Here is a 19,897-nt window from a genome sequence, read left to right as displayed (position 1 = left end):
TACCATAAGTATTTCTTCAGAAAATGTATGACCCAGTTTTGGACTGTACATTTAATCAAAACTGGGCCTCTGTCTGACATTATCCACCCTTATCTTCACAGAGCAAAAGCTCAAGTGCTTTAAATAAATTACCAACAACTTGGTAAAGGAAAGGGTTAAATTAGTCTTGTTAACACTTATCTGGATCAATTTAAGCGTATTTTCTCTAATCTCAGGCTGTTGATTGATGACAGAGACCTATAAAATCTTCTGACTTGTAGCCCTCAGGGAATGGAGTTTGGAATCTCTGGTCTAGTCTCTAAGTACCTAAAATTAACTTTCATACAGCATTTATTATTAATCAAGACATTCATTGGTCTTATGCTTCCACTGGCTTCACATACTATAAACTTGGTGTTTTCGGGGTTGGAATTTTTCTATTTCTCTTGGCATCAGATTAACCAGGGCAGAACCAGGCTTTCTTCAGGCCCATTTTAAATCTAGGCCAATGAATAAAATATGATTCAGTCTCTACAAAGATGGAATGTTGCAAAAACATCAGAGTAGATAGGCTTTTGACACATGGCAAAAATAGTTATAGACCCACCAACTCTTTGGAGACTACAAATGCTTTTTCTCATGATTATTCTGCCAGATGACTTAATTTAATCTGCAAACTGATGATATATCTGCCTTAACAAAATATATACTGCGCCAGTTTATTTTAGGTTTATCAGCGAAGGGCATTATATATTAAAAAAGTACTTTCTATTTATAAACATTGGGTAAGAGCAGCTGTAAGATAACTGAAGAAACGTAAGAATTACTTTAGATATTTTGAAGTTAAATAAGAATGAGGTAGTACTTTGCCTGAACAAAATATATCTGGCTGTACACAAGAAAATCCTTTAAAAAATGATGGACATCTTTAGAGCTGCTGACTTGTATTTTGGTTCCCAGTACCTTAAATTAATTTGACAGAACATCCTAATACAACAGATCTTCCCATGAGCAATACGGTCTATCATGGGCATTGTGTGTGAAGTCTCTGATCACATATCTGGTGGGCTGAGGGTTCAGGTCCTCTCTGCAGACCCTACTGCTACTGTACCTTGAGTGAGGTGTTCTACCCTAGTCCACCCAGCTGGGAGCAGCATCCTGTCCAGGAGGGTTGAGAATCACATGCTCTCTTGTCTGCCTAATGCCATGGAAACCAGGATAAGCTGTGGCCCACATATGGAAATTACCTACCTACACATATACAGAAAATGAAAGAGGGAGAGGATTATTAAACAGGATTATTATCAGAACAGCACCTTTTCAACAGCTTCACCAAGTAAACCCAGTCAGATCTTATACATTCATACAGAGTTCAAAGTTTATTTAGTAAATTTAATTTTATAAAGATTCTTAATTTCTCAATGTATTACAATTTTTTTTAAAGTATGAAGGAAGAAAAAGATACAAAGTATATTTCCTGTGGGCATATTCAGAATAATACAGAAATATTTTGATAAATCAAATTAATTTGCTGGAACACTAAATACAGAAGTAAAAAGTCAACAAATTGACTGGAAATTGGAAATTGGAGTATTGGAGTATTAGTGTTTCCCATCAGGAATTAATATTAGGATCTGTAAACCATGTTCTCCATAACGTATTAATTTTTGAATGTACAAAATGATTTTTTCTAGATGAAAGCCACAATGTAGACTTCGGAATTTTATTATTTTTAAAACTGTTGTTATTCACAAAAATGTTCGTTGTTTTTGTCTAGGAAAAAATAAAATTGCAACAATTTAGAATGTATTCAAATGGAGAGGAAATTTCCTGACAGAAGAAAATTGACGCAACAAGCCAAAAAACCTACCTCTTATGTTTTAGGACTAAGCCACGAATTAAAAAAAACTTTGAAATACTTAATCAGTCACAAAATACAATCTCGGTACTTAATGGCAGCATTCCTTTGAGTAGAAGACAAAGCCTGTGGAGAACAGAAAGCAATTCTGGTAGATGTTTTGATTTTGATGGCCTCAGTGTGAAGCTATGAATGAAAATAGCTCTGCAGAGGGGGCTGATGAGTGGTATTGTTGCCTGGACCTATAGCTGCAGGCATAACGTTTTAGTCTGGAAAACACAAGGGTGTTTATTTCAATACATTTAGGTAAATAATTACTTGAATTTCACTTCAATTTTGTGTAAAAAAAACTCTTGTGATTTTGCTCTTGCTTGACTGTTAGTCTGCAAAGTTTTCTTTGTTTGGAGGGAGGGAAAGTACTTTCGTCACGTACTGTAATGGTCTGTTCCAGGAGGTGCAATAGCAATCAAAGCCGCCGTGCTCGGATATTTGTGTGTTTTACATATTTTTTGAGAGCCATGTCCTCTCTTACATTTTAATAAAAAGAAGGATTTTAATTACCTGCATTCTACTGTTCTTTTTTTCTGCTCTCAGCAAGGAACAGTGACACTAACAGTCACTCCTTGTGCTGATTATCAGTTTAGCTCATGTCAAAGGCTCCAGGATTGGAAGGCGAGGTGGCAGTATCCATGTGTTAAAGCAGGAGTAGCAGCCCGGGCCCAACTGCAGACCACTCTTCTAAATGAAGCAGCAGGCAGGGGGGTGTGACAGTAGGGAGAGAGAAAGAGGATGACTGCCAGCTGGAAAAGAGAGGACAGTCACTGAGACTGAGATCTTCTGTTAAGTGGGCCTGCTACAGAAACAGCCAGAAAGAAGATTAAATGCATCTTTCATTGGATTACTGCAGAACAACCCCCGCGCTGATTATTTACATCACAGATCTTCTTTAGCCGCATTAGGAAGGAATGTAAAATAAAGATGAGCAGTGGGAAGCAGAGTTACAAAATGAAGCGTCTCATGCATTCGGCTCCTGTATTGCAATGGATAGGAAGGGCTACAACCAGCTCATTTTTACATTTCAGGACACCACCCAGGTGCTCTGAAGCGTTAGAAATTTCCCACAATGTGGGTACTGTAAACATTTGACATTTTGGATGGTATTTTAAGATGTAAAACTGTCTTCATCATACTAATTGTCACGGACGTCCAAAGGGACTAACCGTGGGGAGCAGGAGAGCAGAAAAAGACCCATATGCGTAGCGGCGAGACGGGAAAAAGGCCCGGGCTCATAGTGCAAAGAGTTCAGGAATGCCGTTTAGAAACCTATGCCCTCAGGGAGCGGACGTGGGGCGCCCTGGTGCTAGGCGGGTCTCAGGACATCCGAACGTCAATGCTGAGCCAGGACAGAGTGCAAGACCCGGAAATATATAGCCCAAGGGAAAGAGAGGGACAGGAAGGACAGCAGACCGGAAACTAGGGACAGGACAGAGAAGGAGCGCCCTCTGGCTGCAGAGGGCGTGACACTAATGATATACAGTATCTATGACATCATATGTTGTGATGTTATAAATTGTGAAGATGTTAATGGAGTGGTCTAAGAGTGATCAGCCATCACAGCTGAATGCTCCTTTAACAAGACAGCACCACAAAAACATTTGAGAACTGAACTACATAACACAATATAGCTTAATTTGGATATTGAAATTATACAGTAAGAATGCCTTCAAGGCTGTGTGGAGGTAAATCTAATCAAATGTATTTTGTGTGACTGTTTTTTTGTTTTCTGGTTAAGTTATGGACAAATGTTAAGTAGTTCATAAGAAATAGCCATGTTGTTATTTATTTATATATATACACTAAATTTCCATTGATAATTGCACAAACAAAATGGCAACTCAATATTCTCTACAAATTTCAAATTTGATAATGAGGAAATATTTAGTTGTTAAAGACTAGATTCACTTTCTCCATGTTTGAAATGAGGACATAATTTTGTTGTTAAAAAGCACATTTGATGTGGTCTGATATGAAAGTTCCACTTTTACTATACTGACTCTGGAGAACATAGAGTCTTGCAGTTCAGCCTTGAAGGTTATTGGATTTTGCAAAGGTGAGTATTCAGTTTCAAAATAATAGTTTGATTCCAATTATTTGGGAAAGTAATGCTAATAAATACATGCTGGAATACTTTGGGACTTTCTTAATCAACGTAGGACTGCTATGAAATACATTAAAATGACAGAGCACCTTTTTACTTTGACTTTTCTTCCTCCTGTGAATGCCTTATTTTAACATAGACGCAGTCGAATTGGGTTTTCGTTGCCAGACAAAACGTTTGTCATAGGAAATACTGACTTATCAAAGCCACTTGTAGTTTCCTACAACGACTCTGTTTTGGTATAAACAACCTGTCACATTTTCATGTCATTTTGCATTAGTGCGACTGCCAAGCAAGAAAAGTTGATGAATGGATGCATTATTCGCAGTATCCAGCACGGCTTTACATAGGAATTCCACAGACAGAGGAAAGGTCAAGCATGCAATCATTTTGTCAGACTCTAGAGGGAGCAGCACACTATTCCAGAAACGTTCTTAGACGTTGCCGCTGTTAACCACGTTTACAATGTGCATTAAAAAAAATGCACATAGACAAATCACAAACGCACTTGCTTTAGAGTTAGGGAAGAAGAGTTAAGGATGAGTTTTCCTTTGTCTGAAATGATAATCGACACCTTTTGCCCCCTCCTTTCCAGGAGCAGAGATGAAAATCACTTACTGCAGAGTGCTTCAAGACGTTTTTTGCTGGGCGGCTACACTTTAAAACCAAATCAATTGATTTATGTTTTACTGTGCTTAATCTCTGAAAGGACGGTAATCCGTGTCAATAAACCTATATAGCATGTAGTTCTACGAAGTACTGTACATTTTTTTTGTCCTAACTTGTTTCAGGCATAGAAGCTTTTCAGAAGATCAGGAAAAATGTGTTTCTGAAGTGGGTGAAATATCGGTTGTACAGTAGCAAAGGTGCCCGTCATGAGTCATCATCCGCATATGTTCATCCTTGATATATCAAGACAATCTTCATACAGCCTTCCTAAAATTATTTTTTTTCTAAAGAAATGAACACTGAGTAAAATCTACACACCTCTCTTTATTTTCGGAGTCTTCTACATTTCTGGTAACATAATTCATGCCGATTTAAACAAGGCTTAGTCCGCAAAAGATGAGACGTGGTATAATGAGATTTAGGAGAATTGTGTCGTTTAGGGAGAGCTTATAGTTCTCTTTGAACTGGTGAATACTTCTGTACTATATCTAGGATTCTGTGTTGCATGCGGTACCTTATGTGCTACAGTAATGTATTTTATCTTATCATCTGTCACTTGCACACATATACAAGGAAAGAGCTCATGTCAATTTTTCAGACAGATTTGTTCAAATAAACACTGGAATACATGCTTGTGCCTGCAGAACATCTCAGCAATTAAAAGTGTCCTTCGGTACGGGTTGTGGCCTTCCTATATAGGCTCTTCAATATGCAGGGGCTTAACAGTTTCAGAGAATCCAAAGGACTGCAGAAAACATAATTCAGCTGGTGACCTTCTGGTGTGGATGCTGTTCAGATTGCTTTCCAAGGTGCTGTAAATTGAATTTTTCCAGAGACATTCTTCATTTTCCATCCTTACCAACGTTCAGATATGGAATTCAACCTGAGAGTGCATTTCTTTACTACATTTCTTTTCAACAGTTTCGTCAGATGAGTTCTGAACTTTACTTTTATCAATCATATTTGAGGATAAAATAAAACTAAAAATCCACAGATGTGTAGCACGGCTGTCTGGGCAACATGTGCTTGTGTGCAGGACTGGAGATGCTTTCAGATGGTACAGTGTGAAGTGTGAGTCAGTGTGCCCAACCAGAACATGTGTTGGTTAGCATTATGCAAGAACCAATTAAATTCACAATATTAGCTCGCCCGAAAATGTAGACAGGTCACAATGTTGGCACTTCATTTGTAATGTCATAGACATTTTTACACTAATTATAATCATGTGTTGGTTGATTAAATGGCACACAAAGCTAATGCTGATCCTGTTTATAAGAATTTCCACTGGAGTAAACAATCCAGGCTTGGGGGACATTTGTCTATTTCAGTTCGAATGCCAATTAGTGCTTTATTATCAGTTTCAATATAGCGGTCAAGTCTGCAATTGTCCAGTCAATTGAATACCAGCAAAGAAAGCTGATATTCAATGCTCCCAATTTAATTAAAAATTGGATAGGAGTATTTGTACTAAATACTCTAAATACTTTATTATGTAGATGAAAAAAAATATTTATAAAGTAGAGCTCTGGAAGATCATTCCAAAGGCAAGGAGGCACATAAAGGCACAATAAATCTTGTTAAATGCAAACAGGTGACATAGCATAGTGGAATCTTATTTAAACATATTTATTTTTGTGCTCATATGTAAAGAAAAAAATGTTCAAAAATAATCTAATTTTATCTTTAAAATATAAGTTTTGGAAATTATGTTAAATCAAGTAGCATTGATCAGCGATTAACTTTTTTTTCTAAAAAGAAATGAATGCAAAGCATTTTGTATCTGTTATCATTTTCAAACTTAAAAAGGACTCATTTGGAAAGGCTGTTACCACATGTTGAAGAGGCTAAAAACTAGTTGGATCAGAGAAAATCAGGAATGCATTACTGTGTTTCTATATCTCTTCCTACAGCTTGTTTAAAGGAAATAATGAAAGGCGAATCCCATCTGTTTTGCACAAAACAAAACCTAGCCTTCTTTTAACTTCTTTTGTTTTTCTTAGTGGTCTGCCATAACCACAGAATATAAGAATGCAAAAAGGATTACAAATAAGAAGTCCTCTTTGTATTCCCAGTTCTATCCCATTAAAAATAGTAAACAATTTAAATTTCATTTCATTAGACGCTTGGCAAAACCAGTCATACCACTTGAACTAATGTATTGGAAAACAGTTAATGCAGGAATGTGTAAGGGAAGGCTTTAAACAGCTCTTCACAAGCCTACGGCAAGTTCATGGGTGGGACACGAGAAGTGCATTATAACGCTGAAGTACTGTATTTCCTTCACAGTTCTAACCTTTCCACCGAAACTTTCTTTTAAATACCATGTCTTTGATTTTACAAAAAAGAGAAGCGTGGGCGTTAGTCCTCTTGTGAGCAACAATGCAGCGAGAACAAGTTACTTTTTATTAATTTTTAAACGCAAATTTAGCACTCTGCGTTTATTCATTTTAGCTGGAATTAACGGAAAGATGCAGGTGCAGTCGCATAAACATCGTAATAAACAACGACAGCAAGCCAGCGATAGCAGGGGTCCCCGACAGATGTGCATTTTTCTTCCACGGTGATTGTGACCAGAATCTGTCAGGCTTCTCTTGATGTTTTTAAGAAAGCGTAGCAAATCCCGACAAAAACACCAGTTGCACGCTGACTGCAGCGGTGCAGTTTTGCAGTTGCCAGAGCAACGCTTTCAATAGCTTTCTCTATCCCCCGTTTTTTTCCCCTTCTTTTCTTTTCGTTTAAGCCAAATCTCGCTCTCCCGCCCTCGCGAGATATTTGCGATAGGAGTGGGAGGGGGAGCTGAATTGCAGTGACCTCATCTCTCCAGCAGCTGCAGAGCGAGGCGGAGCTGCAACTTTGTACGAACTTCCAAGTTGCAACTGCATCGAGATACTGGGACAAACTGGACTTTTACTGGGGAGGGGGGAAAATCGAGGATGTTATGGAGAGAAGCGTAAGATGAGCGGACTCCAGTCCATATTTTTATAGGGTCGGACCGTTTGTTAGTGCAGAGGAGACGTATAGGATTTTGTGCACAGACAACAAAAAACGGCTGGAGAAGCAGAAAAAAGGTGAGTTGGAAACGGGTTGCCCGTGAACTGCAGCGCCTGGGAGCGATGGATGGGGCTCTCTGTGTGATGGTCGATACTGACCACGCTAATGTGGGATGGAAACGGATAGAAGTTCACGTAGTAATGAATAACCTAGACAATCATTACGTGCCACTACCGGTGAGATGGTAAGCTCCTTTGTGCTGCGTGCCAAGGGAAACCGAGGGTTTTAGAAGTTTGAGTTTTTTAATGCATTATTTTTTTCTTGCCACGCTTGACTTAGTGTCTAACACTAATGAATGTACAACAGGTTTCTGGTTGTGGGTGCATCCCGCTTTAATCGCTTTCTGAAAGTCATTTTCGTGTGAAGTGTCAGGTTCCACTTTGTGTTTTGTGTCGAGATTTAATGGTTTTGATGCTTCTTCAATACGTGTCTTGTTTATACGTATTCCTTATACTTGCGTTTTTTTATTTTGGTCATAATCTATTCTAATTTACCCGTTCTTTCACATTGCTAGCTTTGTTTCTACGTCATGACTAATGTCTTACAATTAGAGGGACAGAGTGACAGTTTAGCACTTCTCCATTCGATCTTTGCTAAATGTTTCGTGTAAACGCTGTATAAATTCTGTATTAGCTAGCATATTTCATATCAATAGTAACGGAGAATTTTGACAGCGACCTTTAGACCAAAGATGGAATATTGCATGAATTATGGAGCTGGGTAATAGAGCACAGACTCCTTTTGCAAATCTTATCAAATCTTAGAGCCAAAGACTGATTCTGGCTGAGGATGGACACGGGTTTGTACTCGCCAGGTTAAAGGGCACTTGTTCTAATATTTTGTCTAGTTGTATCCGTTCCTCACAATACATCAGTCTGACACATGGACGAGTAAAACCATCGTTTTATGTACAGTTCTAAAATAACTCCAAGTTATTACTCATTAGTCCGAGAATGAGTGTGTACTCTTGTGAAATGTCTATACATTTCACATCTGAAGATGAAGATGGATTAAAATATTTCATTTAGTACCTGATTTATTGTGACTCTTGCATAGTTCTGCTAGACATTTTCAATTCACTCTGGTCTTTAATAAGTCGCAGGTTGAAGTTATATAGAAAAATTGGATTCAGATTTTTCAGAATGTGTAAGGCTTGTAAGGAATCCAATCCATTATAACAGGATTACAGCATTAGTCATACAGTAGGTACATAACACTATGTATTTAGAGGTTACCATACGTATGTCTCCGGGGACTGAAATAAAAGATTTGAAAACCCAGAAGCCAATACATTCTGAAACATTTTGAGGTCTTTTTTTCTTTCAGTGGGTAACTTCTTTTCACACAGCACACAGTTTCAGCAGGTTGTGAGCATTGTTAGTGATTGGCTTGCAGTCTGTTGCTAATAGGGATTATAGAGGACGTCTATTGATTATTAGAAAAATAATCTTATCTTAGATTGATAAGGTTGCCTAAATGACAGTTTTGAAAGAGAGCTCAGCTCAGGATATTAAATGCACAGTTATTTCCTTATGATCAGTCATTTCTGCCCCAAAGATGGAGGTGGTTGGATAATATATAGTGGATGGGACTGCTGCTTTTTTAATGTTGCATTTTATAACATTAGAACATTTTTTCCCCAATTCATTTTGTTGGTTTGTTCAGCCAGGGGTTGATTTGTTTTTACTTTAGTAATGGATCCACTGGAATTCTAGGTAGGGTGCGCTTATTTTTGTCCTTTAGGTTATCGGGATTAAATAACTCCCCAGGAGCAATTTTCAGGTCAGTTACACCTCTCTCATTGCTTTCCTGTGCGTGGGCGGTTTAGTGAAAGTGCTGTAATCAGAGAGGGGCACAGGCTTATAGTACTCCAGTAAGGAAGAGAGTGAGGGTGGAACTTTGTTCAATACTGTTCTCCCCAGTTTATGACTAATAATGCTCCTGGCTCAGTTTTTGAGGATGTTTTGAGCGAAGGGAAGTATACCTGCTACCTGCAACAAATCTCTCTGAATATGTGCCTCACTGTGTTTTTCCTTTTAATTTCTCTACCATGTGGCTTCTCGCCAACACAATAAAGGTCAGTTTGTCGATTTTAAGTCTTTCAGTTTCTTAACCCACTGTTCTAGTAGGCTCATTTTTTATCTCAGTGCCAAATGGGTAATAGTTACCTGCATCGAGCTTATTTTGATTGGATAGCCTTATCAGTACGTGTCACATCTACCAGTTTATTTATTATAGAGCAAGTTGAGAAGACACATTTCTGCTTTACGACTCATCACTGAAATAAGTAGGTAATGAACATAGTGCAGAGCTAAGGTCAGATTCCTTCACAAATGGGCACAGACTGTTCTAAATTCTGTGGAATGGCCATCACAATTTTACATGTTTAGGGCATGCTGTTCAGAGAGTATTGTAAAATTGACAGTCTTTTCTGCCTATTTGTTGCACTGTAATCTAGTCACAGGGTGCTTGGAAGAGTTAGTTGCATTTCTTAGGTTAAATAGGATCAGGAAAGAGCTGCCCAGGAAACAACATTTTAGTGATGAAAACATCTTCAAACTAAAAAAAAAATGAACATCCAATTAAACTGGATTATGTGATGAAACAATAATAAAAATGTGGCATGAAATTTAAATTCATGATCTACAATAATATTAGTTTCTTTTTACAAGTAACCTTATTATAATTCATATACATTAACATCTTACTTTGTCCTGTATGGATATGTTTGATACAACCAGAAATAGGCTTGTTCTTGCAGAATTACCAGAAAATCGGTGCTTACAATTTCAATAAGAATGTGAAAGATGCAGTGAACTCGTAGTAATTCACATTTAAATGTTAATTAGCTCAATGTAATAGGGAGTGTAGGTGGCTGTGCATGTCTTGTACAACACTCTCCCATTGCTAAATGAAGACTTAGTCAATGACAGATGAGCAATAAACAAGTGCTGAATTCTTGCAAAAGTCACAGAATTTCTGCACTGAGTGTGAAGTGTAGGTGATAAATCTTTATTGAATTTTTGTCCACAAGTTTTCAATTCCAGGTTCAATAAAAGCATGTGCAGATTTTGTGATATGGATAAAATGAAATGGCTCTTGTAGTAACAGCAAATGTAACTGTATACTGACCAGAATTGCATAACATTATTTGAAGTTGCTGCCTGAAATTCCAAGAAGCGCACATTTTTTTTAGTATACAACAGATTTGATATATGTACAACACCCCCTTGCCCTTGGTTCTCAGAATAAGGCAGTGTTATTTTTCAGGCTTGTCTGGTATTTAAAACACTAGATTATATTGTATGCATTTTCTGGCAGTATCTTTTCTAGCCTTTTTCAGTTACTATGTTTTTTTTAAATGTGTGATATGTCTTTAACAGGTTTTAACTTGGAATGTAAACTATCCCTACCCTTCGTTTATCAAAGTAGATAGGAAGTGGCAAACTTTGAGGAAATGTAAGTAAATTAGTACCCTTAAAAGCAATGGATACGTTGAAAAATCTTTGAAAAAAGTAAATAAAAGTCCACAAATTTTCCCCTTCAAATTCAGGTTTGAGAAGTCAGAATGTTTCCTCTGCGTTGGTAAGTTAGCATGACAAATAATCTAAGCAGAAACAGAGTTTCAAACAGTCTACACGTAATGGGAAATTCACCAAGCAAGAAATTAAGTAAAAGAAACAGAGATTGTATTTTACTTGTTTAATAAAAATGCTGTGGGGCTCGTGGTGTTTTGTTTTCTTGGTAATATATTAAAAATTGAAATTCTTGCTGGAATGTCTGAATTGTTGCCAAACCAAACCTGCCAAAACCCATTTTCTTAAAAACAATTGTATTCCACGAATACCAAAACAATTCTTTTTAAGATTTGTCAAAGAGTGTTCCTTGTTTATGGGAGCCTTTCTAATGTGTGCTTAGAGGAGATTCTTGATCCTGTCATTTTGACCTCAGAACCACATCAAGCTTATGGGCTACTCACTGCTGTGGCATTTAACACTTTTACCTCAAAATGGCTCTTCCAGTAAAGGCTTCAAGGTCCTAGGTTTTATTCCAGTTTCAGGCATCTAGATATCCAGAGTTTGCAGGCTTTTCTCATGTTCATTTGGTTTTGGCTGTGGGTTCCTAGCCACCTTCCCAAGACATTCGGGCTGGGGTGGATAATCTGTTCCACATTGTACCTCGTTCGGTGGCCCTCTGGTTGATTGGTAGCCTCCTGAAGCAGATGTCTGCTGTCTGTCCTGCCATGTTCCCTGTACTCCTGGGATAGACATTGGCTTTTCACAACCCTCAGCAGGACAAGCGGTCTTCTGGTGATGGATAGATGAATGATGACTTGGACCGAGAACATTGTTCTCAATTTAAATATCTGAATACATTGCGGGCAGCTGTTTCAGTCTTGAAGAAGTTCTTTCCTTCCTTCCATTTAATTCTAGCAGGGCTTTGGGGTTACTTGTGCTTTGCTTAATCACTTTGATGCCCTGAAAGAGTTTTGTGACCTTCTCGTGAATCCCATGCCATACCCCCTGCACAACAAGAGCAAACCAATAATCCCTTTAAAATCCCATTTGTCAAGAATGATTGAAATCCTCCTGAAATCAAGTTATCTGTTGATTTAATTAAGAAACGCTGATGGACTAAAGCTTTAATGGTAGGCTAAAGCTTTAATGGAGGCAAAATCCAGTGCTGTGAACCCCAGATATAAAGTTAACAGACAAAATCTGCTTCTTCAGTAAAAGAGAAGGATTCCATCTGACTCTCCCATTGATGCTTCTTTTAGTATGCTGCAGAGTCTTGTTTTCATGCTTTAGGCTTAAAGGGAGCATTGCTTTGCTACTGTTTTGGATACAGAATTTAAAAGACAGCAGTAAATTTGGGGCCTGTGAGTCCTGATGACAGCTATTTTGAATGTTTTATCATACTGGGAATTCCTCATTATGCCTGCAGCACCAGTCCCCTAATCCTTCAGTGCTGAAAGGAAGTAACAGGTGGAGAGGATATCTGAATAATGAGCGAAACTGATAGGAAGTGGCTCTCAGCTGGTATAGTCGGCCCACTCCTTCCCTCAGACTCCCAGATGGCTTGTGTGCTTCACTTTTTACTGTGCTCATTCTCTGAGTGGACTGATGACCTCAGGGGAAGACTTCTAGCAAACACTGTTGCAAATAACACTTGGCTTGGAAAAGCATAAAGAAATCTCTTCATATCCAATCTCAGTTTGGGATACTAGATTTATACTTAGGCTCCATTTAAATCAATTTTTAGTCCTAAGCATTTAAAAATATTAGAATTTGAAGATTTGTTTCCAAATGCCAGAACCCTCTCACTTGACTGCACTAAGAAGGTACCATTAAGTGACATGATTTGTAATGAATGGGTAAGGTAAAATAATATTTAACCAGATCCTGGTCCTCCTCAGGAAACTACTTATTTTTACTTCTCTTTTTATTTTTCTAAATAGCTATGCCTGATCATATTTGTGCTGTTGAAAACAACTAACGTTCTCAGAACATTTGATGCAATCGATTCAGATGACCTAGTTAATTAATATAATAGTGCTTCAAAGTGCTTCCTCCATGGAGTGTCCTGTATGGGGAAATGTTTGTTCTGGTGTTGTTTTTCAAACCTTGGAGTTGAGGAGCACTGGTCAGCACATATTTAAACTGTCATTGGAGAAGCACTTGTTTTCTGTCATAACAAGTGCCTGTTTGTTCTTAACTGTTAGAAGAAACAACATTCATTGAAGAGCAAGCAAATTGTTTATAAAATAATTAAAAATTGAGCATTTGTGATTACTTGTCAAACAGAAGGCAGATTTGTGCCATTAATTAGCTTCTGTGACACTGTTGTTGAAAAACGCCGTAGAATCTCAGAGGCTCTGTAATTATAGACTTGCCTAATGGATGCTATTTTTTTTGGGTAAAATCTCAGCACAATCTGTAGCTCCACCATTATGGAATCATCAGGTATAAAATGGCTTCTTAGAAAAATTGAAGACGTGAATGATTCTTTCCCTTTAATAGCATAGAAAAAGATTCCAGAGTCATTTCCTGATGGTCTCTGCCAATATGATACATGGCAGATGAGATTGTACATGACTCTAGTCCTGGGTTGTTGTTGTTCCTTGTGAAACTTTGTTGAGGCATACCAGGTAAAAACTGCCATAGTAAAGTGTAGTGGAGCCCAGTAAAATCATAGTGAAGGCATAGTATAGGCAGTTTTTAAGGTATAGAGAGTGGTAAAACAAGCTGAAGATATGACAGTTTAAACTGTCATTAGGCTTAGATCCCAATTTAACTATTGACGTTTGCTGAGTGTGGGGATCAGTACAGTTCAGATGGTTTAGATTTTTTAGTTGCAAGCATCATTATTGTATCTTTTTCTTGAGGGTAGGAGTCCATTGTGCCAAATTTGTGTTGTTTGCTTATTTTGTGTTGCTACATATCTAACAAGCCTTTTTAACTCATTGAATCTTTTCACCTATTGAGAAGAAGGCTGAGGTCTTTATAAACAGTGTAATAGAATGGATGTTAGAGGGAATGACTTCGCTAGTGATTTACAAGAGAGTCATTTTTCTGGATAGGTGAGGTAAATTCAGTGTAATTAATTAGGGAGCTGTAAGTTGAAAATGCAGAGACACTTCATGTGAATAAAAATACTAATACCCTGCAGCATAAGCCTGGGAAATTGAATGTAACGTCTGACATATCTGTGTGTGTCGGTCACCTTCATTCCAGTCAGATGGCTCAATGTAATTTTGTTAACACCAGACCAGAGTGGTGTAGTGTCTGAAAGCAGATTCACGGTGATGCATTGTTTAGATGATTCACACCCTGGATTAGTACTAGACGTGATGCTCTGCTGCTCAGGAACAAATCCATAGATGTTAAAACAAACTCCTGACTGCAAGGTCATTAAAAATCCAGTGGCACTGTTTGTAAGAGGAGGTATGTGATTTCAGTGACCACCTGGCTAAATTCTGATGCATTCTAGTTCAGTTTGGCCACATTCTCTCTTAAAAAAGTTCTCCCTTAAAATAATAGTTGCAGTGTTTTCTATTTTTCACTTCTCTTCCTGACCTGCTGTGTAGTGGGCCTCCTGGCACATAATGGCTGCTAGGGAATGCCAGGTGGATTTCAGTGGTGAATGAAGTGGGCTCTTCCTGTTCGGAAAGCATTTTGGAATCCTTCGTGATTAAAAAAGCTGTAAAAATGTAATGATTTCTACATTATTTTCAATTGACTGATAGCAGGAAAAGATAGGTGAATTAAGAATTGTAGTTTTTGTTTTGAGACATCATTTTAAAGTGCTGATACATTGATCATTGCTTGGTACAGTTTAAATATTGGCTTTGTCTTGAATGTCTGCCTCATGTATTCTGGGCAGTTTGTGTAAATTGTGAAGGAAACAGTGGTTTCAAGATTTTATTTGTTCATTGCATGACAATATTTCACGATGAAAGGTTTATGGAGTGTTGCATCTTTTTTCAACTGGTTTTGTATCTGCAAACTTGAACAGGTTCTCTGTCTCTATGAACAAGTCGTTTTGTAGAAGCATCTGAATCAAAAAGCTTTATATCTTAAAATTGTTTACTTAGGCTAAGTAAACAATTGCAGTCATAGTGTTTCGGTGAAGTGTTATTCGCAATATCATAATTCTGTTGCTTTTTTTCTTGCATTATGCCTGATAATAGTTTATACAGACTTAATCTGGAAATTATAAGGAGAAGCCTGTGTAACTGGATATATAGTAGCATACTCTGTTTGCAATCAGGAAATGCTAAATCTGTGGTTGCCAAGCTTTAGAATATCAGAGCCCAATGGTTTTCTAGGGCTTGTTCTTATTCCTAAAACATATCCTTTGTACATAAATTTGTATTTAGTGGTTTATGTGAGTACTCTAGCTTTTGTTGTAGACAATTGGTCAAATATGCACATAAGTACATAAGTCTTCAGTTTTGCAACAGGCTGAATCCTGGATCTTACTCTGTCATTATTATTGCTGAATAAATAAACACCAAAAAACTCCAAAGTGCACCTATTAGAACAGCACCTTTTCCTTCTGTTTCTAAACATGGTATTAAATGTAAAAAGGTTAGATGTTGAAGCTGAGCACAGGGGAATGAATAAATCGCAGAGAAAATGAAAGATTGTGCCAAGTGTCTTCAATGAACAGTAACGTTCTACTGATGCTGCATGTCTGAATGAAATGCTACATGCTCTATATACATTCATACCGCACAAGTTGTTTTCATTGTTTTTAAATAATGTGACTGGTTTGCTTTAGGCAGCACTGTTTTCATTTGCACGAGTGTTAAAAGTTTGGTCAAAGTAACTGTAGATGCCCTTCACACCAAAAATAGCTTTAACACTTTGTGTTGAAGTAGATTCCATAATGTTTGAATTGTACTGTATAGACCTGAATCAAACTGTCTGCTTACCATGAGCTCATGTGTGGTAGCAAGGTTGGTCACTGGAGCCTTTTGTCCTCGAGAACTTCTTCAAGATGAGAGGAGGGACTTTAAAAATGCCAGCAGCATAATTTCCAAGATATTTGCTCCAGTACAGACTTTTTCATTTTTCGATCTTTCAGGTAAAATCCAGTGAAAATTTATTTTAAGTGAAAACACATCAGCTTGAGCTATATTTCATGCCAACCCTGTCTCCTTGGCTAAATTAGGACCTTGATTTTTTTGCAGAAGCTTACAAAGAATTGGGAACACAATTTGCTCTGGAGCAAGAAGCTTTGAAATTTGACAACCATACATCTGCTGGTGAGCTTTCTCTGAAAAGGCATGAATTACTAAGTGTTATCTTGTGATAAATTGTTCTGTTTTAAATCATTGTTTTCCTTCCTCCCCCTTCCTCCAAAAGGGACTAAATTTAGTAAGCATCACAGCTGAGCTTATAAAAGCATGTTCCAATCTCTCTGCCTCTTTTATGTTTATTTGTGTGGTATTTGGAAAAGATTCAAACATCTCTTCTTTTTGTGGGTTTGCTTGGTAATCTAAAGTTTCAGTGAGTTGAACATCAAAGTGGAGGTTGCTTCAAGTGCTGCTGATCTTCAAATATGTGCAGTAAAAAAATGACAAAGCTTTGAAAAACCTCAAAGGTTTTCCAAATTCTGAAGAATGTCGCACAACAGCATTGTGTATTCTGTTCCCTTTTTTTAACCTTACAATGCATTGAGAACTTTTTAAATATAGTAGACACTTTCCAAAAAGTAGCCAGCTCATATCTGAGGCAAAGTGCACTTGGCACCTGTACTGTAGTTCAGAGCAGGCTTACAGATCTCCTGCTGTCAGTGTTACTGGCATTTAAATCGCCAAACCAAAATGCCGGCACTTAAACTGACCCATTGTATTTTCTTATTTTAGTTGCATGCAAGTCAGGGACTTCAGTCTTAGTTTTTTAAGCACGTGTTCTGTAAAGTAGACGTTGAGGTCTGCATAATAAAATTACTAGCACTTCAGTAAATGTTTAAATACTTGTTATATAATATAAAACAATACTTCCGACAGGCGCTAGATTTGAATAAGCATGGCAAATTACATTGTATTTTCATGGATGCCAATTCCCCATTGTTCCCCTTTGACTATTCCTTTTGACTTTACATTGCGTCACATCCAAAGGGGTAAAAATAAATAGGGTGAAATCTGTACACATTATGGAAGTTATGGAAGTGGTGAAACTGGGTGCAGTGATGGAAGTAGGCCAGCTGAAAAGCTGCATTAACAAAATATGGTTTTATTAAGTGGCTTCCAATTTAAATAAGCATGCAGCAATTACACTAATTGTTAATAATGAATTGCTGAATGTAATTGTTAGGTTTGTCATGTAATTTATGAAAGGTGAGTAAAAGTCATTACTTTACAATGGAAATCTGTCAGATGTGCAGCATCTCTTCATCAGTTGTGCCCTTCAGGGGTGGAAATCTAGAAAGCAGCACACGCTGTTCCCTCATTACAAAGCATTTCTGAGGCGAACTTTGTGACAGTGTCCTTATGTCTGCAAGAAGTGGAAGACCTAATCTCAAACGCTGTTTATTCAGGTTAGAATACCTTAGGTGCGACAATTAATTTTAATTTGCACATGTGAACTGAACTGTCGGCTGGGATGTTTCACTTAGCTGTTAATAGACAGTATTCTTCTGTTGTGTACCGAAGGAAATGCTCTTTTAAACAATGAAATAGATATATAATAATATAGAAATAGATATAACACTGCCAGTTAGCATTGCGTGAAGTGATTGGCAAATTTTCAGACTGACACAGGATACATGATTGGTTCATGAACGTGTTTTGAGGGCAAATAGTGGCAGCTGCAGTCAGAAACTAGACAGGGCATTTAATGAAATGTCACATATTCTTCACTGCCACACTAAATCTTATTTGTACATGCTGGTCAGTCACCCTGTTGTAGACGTTCAGTTAAGAGGTGGAGCTAGCCAAGAGTTTTTTAGGACCAATCTCTTTATCTCTATGCCTATTTTGGTCTTTGCTTTTTGTTTAATGTTCAACTGAACTGTTAGTCATTTATAATAATATTGACCTAATGGCCTTATCCAAAGTGAAATGTAAAAATGTTTCAAAGATGTTTCTAATTGTAGAGTGATTTAGCAGGAAACGTTTGGAATTTAACATGATGCAATGTTATAATACAACACAAAATAAGAAAAAAGAACAATTCAAGAATCACTGATACGAGTGTCCAAGCAATAAAAAGTGGGTAGTTTATCAGTGGTGTTCCACAGGGTTCTGTGTTGTGACCTGTACTTGTTTGTATTCACTTGCAGCTTCTTAGTCAGATCTTTTGATTCATACACTTGTTTCACTGCATGTTGATACTTGCCTCTGTTTCATCAGGAGTAGATTAATGCAATGCCTTACATACTGGTTTATATGTTTAAGTATGGCTCTCAATTGTGTTACAGGGTGACCCCTTTGTCTGCTGTTTTTTGTTCTGATCGGTTTCATTCCAACTTCCTTGATTACTGGTTCTAGTTGGTGTCTGTAACTCATTTGCTTTGTTTTCTGCAATCGGGCCTCGGTTTCAAAAAAATATTTCCAACAATGCTAGCATACAGAAGTTTATGAAGTCTCTCTTCAACTTTGTAATTAAGATTTTGCTCCATTGTTTATGGATAACAGGCTCTGTGAACTGTGACCAGTTTATGCTGAACAAACACTGGTGGGAATGACAATGTGTCGGATGTTTCCACGGTGAGTGTTTCTCCATTTGCATCAGTCCAATAGGTTGCAGTTCAGCTCACCAACTTGACTGAGGGCTGGTCTGAAATTCACTAATGCGCATAGGGTCGAAGACCAAACACAAATTCCCACTAAATTTTTAAGAGCTGAAAGGGATTTTAGAAAACAGACCTCAAAAAAGACTTCAAGAATGTAGCTGGAGAAAAAACAAGAGGATACAGGGGTCTGCCAGGACCAAGACTATCAACAATTTTTCAGTATGTCCAGAATTATATGGTTGTGTACTAAATAGTACTAATCTACTTAAGTAATTAACTCATGCTTGTATCCACATTTCATTGGCTTCCACTGAAATTTACAGTGGATATCAAGGTCTGCCTATGTACATGTACCTCTAGATTTATTGCACACGTATAGTCCTCTCAGGCTCTGTCCATTGGGCATAGACCCTTCTCGTATACTGCACCATGTGTGTAGGACTGAATGCCAAAATCCATTGGGGACTGCGACTGTCAGCGTTTTAAATTATTTGTAAGGAAGTTTTACTCTTGATTTCACAGTTAACTTGAGGTTTTTCCCCTTCTTTTTTGTGTCTGTTGTGTATTATAAGTGCTTTAAGTTTGCTGGAAAAGTGCTCATAAATAAGTATGACCTGTGCAGACTTCATTTAGTATGGATAAAATTCAATAAACTAAATTTAATAATCAATTATTTGCTCTGAAACAAAATCAGAAGTAGACCTGCCTGTTGCATTGTAAACATTTGAGATTTGCACTTCTGAATCTTTTGTCCACATTGACTTTTTACTTGCATTTGTTGTTTAAAGCATTTAAGTGATTTATCTTGTTTAAAGGGTTCTGCATTGTCTATTGTTTTTTTTTATCACCTGTTGACAAAAAATGCTTGAAATCATTTCGAGTCACCACTGTATTTGTACAGTATTTCTTAAAAGGTATTTCTAATTATGAGCTGTACA

The 19,897-nt window shown here is 37.5% G+C and overlaps 1 protein-coding gene across 2 annotated transcripts in view; it reads left to right on the top strand.

Moving 5' to 3' along the window:
• Positions 1-7,483: 7,483 nt before the first annotated feature.
• The window catches only part of sipa1l1 (signal-induced proliferation-associated 1 like 1), a 122,681-nt gene continuing 110,267 nt past the window's right edge, over positions 7,484-19,897 (top strand). For both annotated transcript variants that reach the window (XM_015350787.2, XM_015350784.2), the window contains exon 1: positions 7,484-7,732. The gene's annotated coding sequence lies outside the window, so the exon portion shown is untranslated. The remainder of the gene's footprint in view (positions 7,733-19,897) is intronic.

The sequence above is a fragment of the Lepisosteus oculatus genome, chromosome 8 (assembly GCF_040954835.1).
Source record: "Lepisosteus oculatus isolate fLepOcu1 chromosome 8, fLepOcu1.hap2, whole genome shotgun sequence".
NCBI classification, from domain to species: domain Eukaryota; kingdom Metazoa; phylum Chordata; class Actinopteri; order Semionotiformes; family Lepisosteidae; genus Lepisosteus; species Lepisosteus oculatus.
The sequence above is the reverse complement of the archived record's forward strand: the minus strand, read 5'-3'. Positions and strand labels throughout refer to the sequence as shown.